The sequence below is a fragment of the Phyllostomus discolor genome, chromosome 9, assembly GCF_004126475.2.
Source record: "Phyllostomus discolor isolate MPI-MPIP mPhyDis1 chromosome 9, mPhyDis1.pri.v3, whole genome shotgun sequence".
Lineage (NCBI taxonomy): Eukaryota > Metazoa > Chordata > Mammalia > Chiroptera > Phyllostomidae > Phyllostomus > Phyllostomus discolor.
Genome location: NC_040911.2, coordinates 6,906,293 through 6,918,854, shown reverse-complemented (window position 1 = coordinate 6,918,854; position 12,562 = coordinate 6,906,293).

Below are 12,562 nucleotides of genomic sequence, written 5' to 3'. Positions count from 1 at the left end.
AACCTACTTCATGAATATTCATGATGCGCCTCCCCCAGGAGCTCACATTTCCTTCTCGCCTACACGAATCACAGGAATCACAGATAAAACCGCCTATAACAGAAACATTGGAAGACAGGAAGACTGAGTCTAGATCAAATCAAGTTGAGAAAGGAGAAGAACTGTAATAGCATAATCAATAAAATATATTAAAAAAGAAAAAAAACAAAGAAAATATCAGCTACAGGAGCAGAGGTGGGGGCGGGTGGCAATGGCAGGCAGGTCTCTGGAACCTGCCTGTGGTAAGGAAGAAAAAGCCCGAGTGACATGACAGATGTAACTCGGGAGAGGCAGGCAGGCTGCTGGCTGACGAGCAGCCCAGCAGAGGCACCAGGTCCAGGAACCTGCCCTCTCAGGCGTCCTTCCCAGCCACCTTCCTCTGTTTGATTTCCCCTGCTGGGTGAGACCATGAGCATTGCCTGACCCCATCCATCCGTGAACCTCGCTGCTGGGTTTAAGGGTGCAATGGGTAGAGAAGCTGGAGCAATCACAGCTGCCCCCTCAGAATATTTCCCAGCTGCCACCAAGGAAACCCCCGTTTCATGACAAACTGGAAATACGTGGGTCCAATGCTGGCCCAAATGGCTCCAAGTATTTGGAAGAAGCCACGTAGAAGGTGCGCACATTCGAGTGTTTGTTTAGTTTCTCTGAACTTTGTGAGTGGAAACAAGGACTAATAATGTTTCCAAAAGCTCCTTGCAAGAGAAATAAATTTGTAAATTAAGTGACCATCAATTGCAAGTCAGAGGAACCTTATGAAATTAAGATTTTACTGCGCAAAATAGAGCACATGTTTGTGCAAAACGTTTTTTGTTCATCATTTTCATGATACTGACATCATTTTAAAGAGCTTTGGAGCATTTGCCCCCATTGTTGAGAAGTCCTAGGTCAGGAAATTTTCTATGCTAGAAGTCTTCCCTAACTCAGCATAAAGTCCTATTTTCATTCTCTTAATAGGATTAACTCTTTCTCACTGAGCTGTCTTCCCTGTATGTTGATTGCTTTCACAATCTCTGACCCCAAAGCTAAACTGTCTCTTCCTCACACCCACGGCCCCCCACTCGTCCTCGAAGTACCTTTCTAGGCTAACCAAAGGGCAACTGATGACTTTGTCCAACACAGTCTTCCCAAGTTAGAAATATCGTTTCCTTCACTCACCCCATAGATTTATTCTTTTACACTGCTACACATTATATGGCTTTCTATTTTTCAATTTGTTTATACTAAAAATCTGAAGGTAAGAATAAAATAGAAATTAAGATTATAGATTGAAAGAATCAACTACCTCACAGATGTCTCTAGACAATATAGAAGGAAGACTTGGAGAATATGGAATCTAGAACTTTTCCATTCTTTTTTTGTAATTTTTTTTGTGTTTCCTTGTGGAGTAAAAGGAGGTTCCCCAGCATTATCCTAACTAGTCCATCCTAAAGGCCTTACACTGACCTGCCTTTCCACAGGAAACCCCAATGTACCTCATCCTCCCATACCCCCTCCTATCTTCTGCCCTCAGCCACCCGAAATATCCCTTACCCAGTAGTCCTGTCTCTAGGATCTGTGAGGATAACAACTGTTCTCCTGAGCTTCTCCTCTGTCTCCTCTTATGCTCATACCTGGCCGACCATCTCAAAAAAGAACACAAAACACTCGTTATTCTGGATTTGGGGCATGGTTCTCAGCCAGAGCCACACTAACTCTGTGATCTTCTGTCTACCTATCATTTTTTTTCTCACTACTTTTCCGTACCTGAAGCAGGGGTTCCTGTAAATGCCACTTTGTTGCAGAGGTTTATTTCTGAGGCAAAATGATTTGAGTTCCTTAGAATATCATCTAAATAATGCATTATTTGAACATCTCAGAGTATCACGCAGACCAGTATAGCGATGCATCAGGAAAGGATGCAGACTCGCAGCCTAGAGAGATGGATGGTCTGTCGAGGAAAACCACCCACAAAACCACACACGAAGCAGTTGTTAGAACTTTCCTGAGTCATTTTTCAGCATGATTTCTAGGTGACACATTCCATTCGTGGAAATACAGGTCATCCTGACATCTGCCTCAGTTATGCGGTTTGCATGTCTGGCCTTACCGGCCTTCGAGCAGCAAACAGACAAATAAAATCTCAAGTACACATTTTTTTCCCAAGAATCTTGAAAACACAGCTCAGTAAACAGTGATATTAATCTGATTCTGGCTATTAAAGTAAGTTAGGGAGCCCCATTGTTTTTTGTCACAGTTCCAGTAAGTAAAAATATCCATGAAGGCTCTCTGGATTTTTAAGTATTTCAAGTAACCTGGTGACACTTGTACCACTAGAAGGATATTATTTGATGAGCAAATGAAGACTTTTTGTTTACGTATATTGCTTTAGAATTTCCTTTAAATTTCACATGTTTCTGTAATCATTTTTATGTTCATTTGTGTTGGGGAGTGCCTCATTTTTGCTTGAGTTGATTGAGTTAATCATGGTTATATGTTAACCTATCTTTAACATAATTTTTAATATGAAATGAAATTTATAGAGTATTAGATTTGTACAGCATTAAAAATTAAACTAACCCCTACCTTTTTAGCCTGATGTAATGACTATAAATTTTGGCCCACTGACGGAAGGGATCCCTCAGGCACCGGTGAATCCTTGCCCTGGTCTGTAACACACTCCACCCTCCCACCCTTGATAGTCAATTATTTATTCAGCAAGAGATCTGATTATTTTCAAAAGATAGACACATTGCCCTAAAAATAATAAAAAAAATCCAAGTTATTCTGAGACTGCCCCAAAAACATGTGGAGCAATTGTAGCAAAATAATTTTAAATGATTTTCAAACTGAGAAATGCAAATATTACTCCTAAGGAAGGAGATAAGTGCATTAGCTCTCATCAGTTATCTGCGGGTAAAGCATTGCTTAGGCAATAACTACACCGTGCTTGCTGAATAATAAATACAAAAGCAAGAGCACACGATGGCGGTGTCTGGAGAGATTTAAATTGTGCTTCTCCGGACCTGTCGGGCAGGGGGCATTTGGCTTCCATCTGGCAGCCTTTCTTCTCCTTGACTTCTAGTCCTCAGAAAACACAAAAATCAGACACTCTAAGCCTCAAAAGCAATTTGTGTCACTCTTAATGAAGATCACAATGTTACTAGGTTTGTATAAAAATTGGAATGTTACCGAAGTATGGGATATTTATGCAAAATGAGGAAGTATATTACCCATATGCATATTTATGTGGGGGGGAGGTTTGCTATGTATACAACACAGACATAACATGCATGCATAAATGATACTTACTATACTTACTATATACTGTACACATGACGTGTAAGACATGCATTACGTGGTAACACACTTGGCTTAATCTCTCATCATGTTATGCACAGAAAACGTCCACAGTGTCTCAGATAATTGGGTCACAAGCATGGCATTCAGCCATTTTGAAGGTTAATTCTAACTTCCTTTTGAGATTCTTCACTGGCTTAAAATGGTCTCGGTATTTATAGATGATGTCATTTATTTAAGGAGCAGCATTTTTTACCTTTTACAGAGATAGCTGCTGAGATACTGCCGAAATAATTTGATTCCCAGGGATCTGAGGAAGGGCGGCAGCTTGAGCCCCTCTGCCCCTGCTGTCCTCACGTGGATCAGATCTTTTTGTGTGCCGCTGGTCTCGGCGTAAACCAGCCCTCCAGCCACTAGCTGGCTTCAGCAAACAACCTTGCGGAAGGCCAAAACTTTTGTTAGATCGTTCGTATTGTGAACTTTTCCCAAGAAGCCCAGCTCCCTGCCATTGATCTGAGAATGATGATCTAAAATGGAAGAACGGTATTTGGCATCACCTGGAAGATGGAAGGTCTTACAACCAGAAGGGATTCTGTGTCAAGATGTTTCTGGTCTAAATACTCAAAATGGAAAAGAGAAGGAGAAGATCTGCGTCCTACAGTATTTTCAAGTCTATACATGCTGACATTCTTTAAAAAAAAATAAAAAACTATAGGTTCTACTTTTGACTTTTAATATGCACTTACTTTTTCCATAAGTGAAAATATTTAAATTTTTTTAACTTTTTTTAAAAGATTTTATTTATTTATTTTTAGAGAGGGAAGGGAGGGAGAGAGAGAGAAACATCAATGTGCGGTTGCCAGGGGTTATGGCCTGCAACCCAGGCATGTACCCTGGCTGGGAATTGAACCTGCGACACTTTGGTTCGCAGCCTGCACTCAATCCACTGAGCTATGCCAGCCAGGGCTTAAAATTTTTTTTGTCCAGAGACAAAAACAGTCCCAGGGCCAGGTAGTCTAATCTCAAAATGCATAGGGTGTCAGCTGAGGATTTGTAGACAGAGATGCCAGGATGGGAGTAGCTGGGCAACGTTCAGTGGGGAAAGGTCTAGGAAGGAAGGAGGCAGAAACGTCCACAGAAGATTCGTTATGCCGCACACCTGCATGTCACACCCTGACCCCTGTCTGTGCAAGGGGGAAGAAAGAACGGAGTACCGGGCCGAAGGACCCTCCACCCAGTGCGGATCTGAGACAGATGCCTCTTCTGGCTGCATCCTCACAGGAAGAAAAGGGCTGGGCACCCTGTAGTTCTCTTTTATAAGAACGCTCAGCACCTTCCGAAGGGCCCACACCCTAACAGCGTCACACTGCAGGGGGTGGATTTGAACATGATGGCTAGTGGCTAGGAGGAGCGAACACTTTTGGGCTTAGTGGTCTCCACCATGTTTTGTAGCAGCTGAATTCAACAAAATATCCTATTTCACTTTAGCTTTCTGTCAAAAGGTTTTTATAGAACTCTGACCTCTCTTTCGTGTTTGGCTTTTATAAAGTTTCATGACAGTACACAGCTGCAGAGTTTATTTTTTACCCTTCCTATATCTTTATTGAAGGTATTGCCCATGGGTTTTCAATTCATGCTTCTTACATCAAATTGTATTTCTTATGTGTTGTGTCCTTATAAATTAGTGAGGAATTTGCGTAAAGAGGTGATTACAGTACCAAAGTTAAAGAATCATGCAAATTGTCACAGTGCATAAAACAGAAAGAGGCACACTTTTATTTTTAGTATGCCATTTGGTACAGAATCCTCATTGTAGCTACCAAGTTTGACAACATATGCACAATATAGGAAGAGACAGGTTAAATTTTGTAAAATGGAATTTGAAAACATTGAAAATGAAGGTAAAAATAGCAAAGCCTTAAGTTCATTTAACTGATTAAAGGTTTTTATAGTACTGGATTGATACAACTGTTTTTCAGCCAGCTTTGCTACCTGTGAGTTTCATTTTTCTCTGCATATTGGGAAGAAATACAAGCTTTTTCCAAAGTTATGGCATGGCCGTACCTGTTAGAAAGACAGAAAATGAAGAAACTCAGAAATCCTCCAAAATGAGCCTATTACTATCCCTGAATTTTGGAGCACTCCGCAGAGAATTTCCCTGATAGGAGTCCTTTCTTAGTGGTTTTACTTAGTAAATAATAATTCTGACAACTGCGGACTGGTGAGCAAGCAGAGGACACATTGCAGGCTGGGTTTTCCTGGGGCCGTTGAATTGCTCTGGTCTCTTGGTTATCATGTATGTATTTGTGCAAGGAGACGGTGTGTGAATGGAGGCCCTAGCTGTGTGTCCATGCACATGATCAGGTGCCAGGGCAACTGAGTCTGAGCACTTAATTGCTCACATATTAGACCCTTCAGGCTGGGAGCTCCATGGGGTAAAACAGCGTTTAATTTATAGCGAAGGGTAACAGTCATGACACCTGGACCTTGTTTCTGCTGTTTCTATTGGCTGGCAGTTTTTAACTGGCAAAAGTGAGTTTTACCATTTCAACTTGGGCCTTTTGGTATGTGAAGTCTAGAATGGAGAAGCTATCAATTTATAACCATCAACTCTGAATGAGTTTTTGCACTCCAAGATTTTTCTGTCATCAAAGTGCACTAATTTAAAAAAAGACAGTTAATGGAATAAACTGAGCCAGAATCTTAGATATTAAAATTAAAAATTGGCCTTTATATTTAATGAGTTGTTGAATTAAAGTGTTTTACTACTGGGAAACTAAAACCAGACACTAATAGACTACCATGTTTTTCAATAGAATTCCTGTAACTGTTCATAGTGTACTTTCTAAACAGATGAGGCAGACATATATGTGTGTATATACATATAGAATAAATTAAGTGTCAGAAAGATGGAGTGACAATATTATACGTAACTAGTTTTCTAACATTTGTCTGCATCTAATAGTAAAAGCAAAGGAATCTATCACTGTGGAATTGTCCTTGCTTTTTCATTTCTTTTCATAACATTCATATACATTTTCATATCATTCCATACCATTCATATCTTTTGAGATGCTGGGTTGGTGGATATAGTTGTTATTTGGCTCCTCTGTCTTGGAGAGTGAGCTGTAGAGTTAGCTAGCATCACAGCCAAATTTGCCCATAAATGTAGAGACTTCATTCATTACCACCCAGCTGTGTTTGTTTAGCCAAGTGGTAATAATGGATTACATTGGAATGCAAAAACAATGTTAATATGGATTGGCTGGGAAAACAATAAGCCAGTAAAGGACACGGTGGAATCCAATTTGAAGATTTTAGCTTCAATTAGAGTGCCTATGAAGTAGCAGCGCAAAGGAATCATGCTGGGTGACGGGATCTAACTATTGCAAGTCTTTCAAGTAACATCAGACTTCAAGGTAAGAAACAGAATATCGACACTAAAAGATCCTTGGACACAATCTCTCCATTCATTTGTTTTTAAGCAAATGGTTATCGACCCTGCCCTATATCTCAGACAGTGTGTTAGGCCCTGAAGCTACACGACGCTTTTATGCACTGTGAATCGCTGTGGCGAAGACCAAGATACACCTTCACTAACACAGCCTCATCCAACCAGAGATGGTCTGAGTGCAACTTTTCTTCTTAGAAGATAGCACAATTTAGAAATAACTGGAAAGTGCCTAGAGTCATCAGAATTCCTTTTCATGGATTACGGACACCTACTGCCATTAGCTTCAAGTCTCGGGTTGCCCATGCGTCTCCAGAGAAGCAGCGGAGCGAGTACCGTTGACGCACCCGCGGGAGAGCTCTGGCGGCTGGAGCAGGGAGGGCAGGTGTAGGGCACGGTAGCAGCTCCTCTCATTTCCCAGGTCACTCCTGGGTCTGTGCAGACTGCCAGACTGTGCAGAACATGAGTTTCTTTTTTTTTCTCCTTGGAAAACTAAGTGGGATTAAGTGGTATCAAAACATTTACTTTTTGCTTTGTATTATGCACGCCTGCAAAATAGTAGGATATTTTTATCATTACAGGTCTGTGAGTAACTATTATGAACCTATCTTGCTATTTTGATCTCAACCTGCATTGTCTACCCTTATTTTCTATCCTGGTCAACTGTCCTCTTCTCAATGCACTGTGATAGGCTAATAGAAAGCCTATCCTCGATGTTTTGAGGCTCGACAAAAGGAGGAGCCACCTAAAGGAAAGGTTGGCAATGACCTCACTGTTGTGGGCATGTATTGAGGTCTGTGGGGCACTTATTACTTCAATGCTGCCTTTGATATGAAATGACAAATGACACTTGTCTTGAGCTTTTCACTATTAGTGCTGATGCCACTGGGGTTGCAGCTACACTGAGTGGGACATGGCCTTTAGGGACAATATTTCCTCTAGAGAACGTTCAGTCTCAATGAAACAAAGAAAATGAAATGCTGATATAAGTCCAAAGGGCTATAAATAAGTAGGTTTGAAGGTATTTTAACAAACTCTTATTTTTTATAATTTTCATTATAATGCCTTTAATCCATATAGTTCTATTTTGAAGAATTTATACAAAACATGATAGTCATATACTTATTTATTTTTGAGAACCTATTGTGTGTACTGAACCAACTAGCTATGGAAAAAATTACAAACACACTCCATGAAGAGCCAATGATTTGGTGTGTTAAATAAATCAACAAGAAAAAAATGCACATATTCCACTCTTGTTTCAAGCACTGTGCTGCTTAACAGCATTAGAGCGATTTGGGAAGTGTTTCTCATTGAAGGTGGAATGCAAAGGTAACCTTAATTGGTTTGAAGTATTTTTATAATGGTGATAGAACTTAAAACATTCTGCATGAACAAGCCACAGCAGTAAAGACGGAATCACCAAGGTTCACAGATATTTTTAAATTTGGAAGACATCCTAATTTAAAATGAATACCTTTAAATCACATAAGTATATAAAAAATAAAGAGCCCAAATAAGTCACAGATGGCATAGGGAGGTTTTCCAGTTTTCCATGGTTAAGGGAGTCACCTACATTAAAACCACCCCGTGCCTTATGTTGGACCCCATAGAAAATTAATGCGAACAAATAGAACACTAAAAATAGATGTCTTGGGGGTGGCTAGAGTGGAAAGATACTGTCATGTTGGTAAAGATAGAAGCAAGACGGGAAGACTTGAGCCTGGACCACACCCACTGCTGGGTTTGGGGTGCAACGCATAGGGAAGAGAACAAGGGGTCCTCACAGTAGAAGAAACCGGAGAAGCATGAGCCGAGAGCTCATCTCCAGAAGAGCCACTTAGAACTAGACGGACAGCTGGCTAATGAGAGCAAACGAATGAAAGGGCAGGGTCTCGAAGGTGCAGCGCATCAGCAAGGGCGGAACTGGGGAAGTGCCGCCCACTTCCGGGAGTCCTGGGGAGTGCCTGGGAAAAAGGTGTCTTGTAAAGGCAGCATCCAGGAATGAAGGACAGAAAAAACTAAGTGGCCAATGATCAGGCTCCATTCAACGTTGTAAAGTCTGAGAGTGTATGATAGAATAGAAAATTATATATATGTATGTATATGTATATATGTGTATATGTGTCCATCAATAATATTAAAAACATATACACTTGCAAGCACACACACATGCAAACACCCAGGGGAGCATATAATTAATAAAGAAACTGCCCTCTACTCTAGCAACAGCACAATGAAACACTGAATGAAGAAAAAGAAAAAAAAATAAACAGCTCTTTTCCTTTCCCTCAGATTACCTACTAGGCTCTCTTGGTAATCACTTGCTTAAGGAACTCCAAAAGATTAAAACAATAAGAAAACTAACATTTAAGTAATAACCAGTAATATAATCTGCGATATAAATTATATTTTAATATCCACCCTAGACTAACACAAACCAAATGAACAACAATAAAAACAAAAGCAGAGCCTCACCCCCTAAAATCTTCATGGCAGACAGAAGCAAACGGGAGAAGTCCAGCAGCAGAATGGAAAATGTAGCATGGAATTCTAATATCAGTTAAAAATAATTATATGGATAATTAGAAGGGTATAAAAACACAGAAATCTCAGAAAATAGAGCATAAACTAAGTAACATTTTGAAATGATAAATGACAAAACCCTGGAAATGAATTGAAGAAAAATAAAAAACTCCCAGAAATGAACACCAAGTTCCAGGTACCCAACGGAAATTAGATTTGAATAGAAGTGTAATATAAATAAGAAAAGTCAAGAAAATAAAAACTGGTAGAAGTACGTGATGTAAAGGCATCCAGGGGAAGGACAGTCCACGTCGCCCGGCACATCTAGGCCGCATGCTCGCCCCTGGGTGCCCGCGGGAAGGGCTGAGGGTCGAGCAGGACACCAGAGAGAGCTTCCTTCAGGACAGATGTGCAGGAGGGACTGTCTGCCCTGTCAGGGAAAGCATGAAACCCTGCCAGCCCTGCAACCTCAGAGGATTCTCTCCGAAGTCTTGAGCTCACAGGAGGGGCAAGGTGCTGCTGGGCACAGGAACTAGAAACTCCTGAGCCTAGGATCCCAGGTGCATTTGATGAGAGACATCCTACTGCAGACGGAAGGCCAGAAAGCTCTAGTGCACAAAGCACGCCAATTTGCATGGCGAAATTTAGGTACCACAGTAAAGGGAGGCCCAAACACTGAAAAAGCCTAATTGGCATTTATAAAAAAATTACAATGAACAGCAGCAGAACCAACACTTCCTTTGAGTAAGCTTATTTGGGAGGGGTTAGAGTCGCAGCAAAACTGAGCATCAAGTGTAGAATTCTCCTGTACCTCCGTCCCCTCACATGCACAGCCTTCCTCACTGGCAACCTCGGACAGCAGAGTGGTCCATTTGTCATCACTGATACTCCTGTGCTGATACATCATTATCACGCACGGTCGATAGTTTACATTAGTGTTTGCTCTTGGTGGTGTACATTCCATAGGGTTTGACAAATGTGTGCTGACACGCATCCACCACTATAGGATCACGCAGAGTAGTTTCACTGCACAAAAAGTCATCTGCACTCCACCTACACAGCCCTCCTTCCCGTCAGTCCCCAGCAAACACTCATCTTTTTGCCTGCTCGTTTTGCCTTTTCCCAAATGTCGTATCGTTGGATTCGCACAGTACATAGCCTTTTCATATTGGCTTCTTTCACTTAGCCAGATGCATTGACGTTTCCTGTGTGCCTTTTCATCTCTGATAGCTCGTTCCTTTAGAGCACTGAATGAGACCCCATCATCTCAAAGTGCCGCGGTTAATTTATCTGTTCACTGACTGAAGTATACCTTGGTTGCTTCCAAGTTCTGGAAATCATAAGGAAAGCATCTACAAACATCTATGTGCAGTTTGTTGGTGGGCATAACATTCCAGATTATTTGAATAAATACCAAGGAGCAAAATTGCTGGATTACATCGTGAGAGTATGTTTAGTTTTGAAAGAACTGCCACCTTGTCTTGCACAGTGTCTGTGGCCTGTACCATTTCACACCCCCCATCAACTACAAATGAGACCTCTGCTTGCGCCACATCCTCCCCTATCTTGGGCATGGCCAGTGTTTTGAATTTTGGACATTCCAATAGGTGTGCAGTGGTACCACATTGTTGTTTTAATTTCCTTTTCCCTGACGGCCAACTGATGGGGAGTGTCTTTTCCTTTGTTCATTTGCCATCCGTATAGCTTTTCTGTTATGCTCCCTTGCTTATTTTTAATTGGATTGTTGGATTTCTTATTGTTGCATTTTAGTTCTTTTTGTATTTTGGAAAATAGTTTTTTTATCAGATGTGTCTCTTGCAAGGTTTTCTCCTTGTCTGTGGTGTGTCTTCCCATTCTCTTTGCATTGTCTTTTGCACGGCAGAAGTTCCCAATGTTAATGATATCTAGCTCATCGATTATTTATTCCATGGATCGTGTCTGTGGTGTTGTATCTACGGAGTAATTGCCATATCAAATGCCTCCTAGATTTTCTCTTAGTTTATATTCTGGTGGTTTTGTGGTTTTACAGATACAAAGGGGGCCTGTACAGATTGGAAAGGCAGAAATAAAACTTTATATTTGAAGATAACATAATCATCTATGTAGAAAAAAAAATCAAAGGGTCCACAAAAATGCTTTTAAATCTATTAAATTCATTTAACAAGGTTGAAAGACACAGGTCAATAAAAATATCAATTGAATTTCTTCATACTAATACTGAATAATTAGATGTTGAATTTTAAAACTATTTACAATAGCATCAAAACGTGAGATGCTTAGGTATAACAAAATATGTATAAAATTTGTATTCTGAACTCTGCAAAATATTGATGGGAGAAATCAGGTAAGATATACATACAAGGGTGGATAACTCTGTTATGGATCAGATGCTCAATATTATAAATGCATATTTCCTCCAAATTGATTAATAAATCCAATAAAATCCCAATCAACCTCCCATTTTTAAAAAGATATTTAAAAAGCTGATTCTATGATTTACACTGAAAAGCAAATGAGCTAGAATAAGCATCACGACTTTGGAAAAGAACAAAGTTGAAATATGCAAACAACTAGAATTCAAGACTTGTTGTAGAGCCATGGTAATTAAGATAGCCGACCAGGTCAAATGCTAATCTAGTGCAAAGATGTCGCACAGACACTCCAGCTCTGGGGGCATCCCTTAGCCGAATCAAGCTGACCCATAAAATAAAATTAACCAGCACAGTCACTAGAGGAATTAATCAGATAAGGAAAGTAGGGAAGGGCTGGCAGAGTACCTGCACTAGCATATGCAAAGTTCCAATTGAAAGGGAGCCTTTATAGTGCTAATGTCTTGTTCTTAATAGACAGCAAGATGAAAGCATCAGAAAAAATACACAAGCAAGGTCTCCTAGATACCATTAAGAATTTGGTCTACATCTTAATATTGCGAAGGTATTCAATCTGTTTTGTTTTCATAGGGAGACATCTTCAAGTCTGCGCTGTGAAAAGAGTTCGGTGATTTCGCAGAGGGCAAAATGCTGTAGGCAGCCCTGTTGGGTGGCTACCGCAGGCGGCCAGGAAGGACGCCACTCAGTGGCAAATACAAATTCAGCTTCTAACCTTGTTTTGCTTTTGACATAGCTAGCGATGAGCTCCTGATTTTTCGGGTTGTATTCCTCCTAGCTTGAGATTCTGGTTGACGCCACCTCTTTGCCTCAGGCCTGGTCTCCGCCCACCTCGGCAAAACCTTTTCGCAACTTTGGCTTGGCATTCAGGATCTACTTC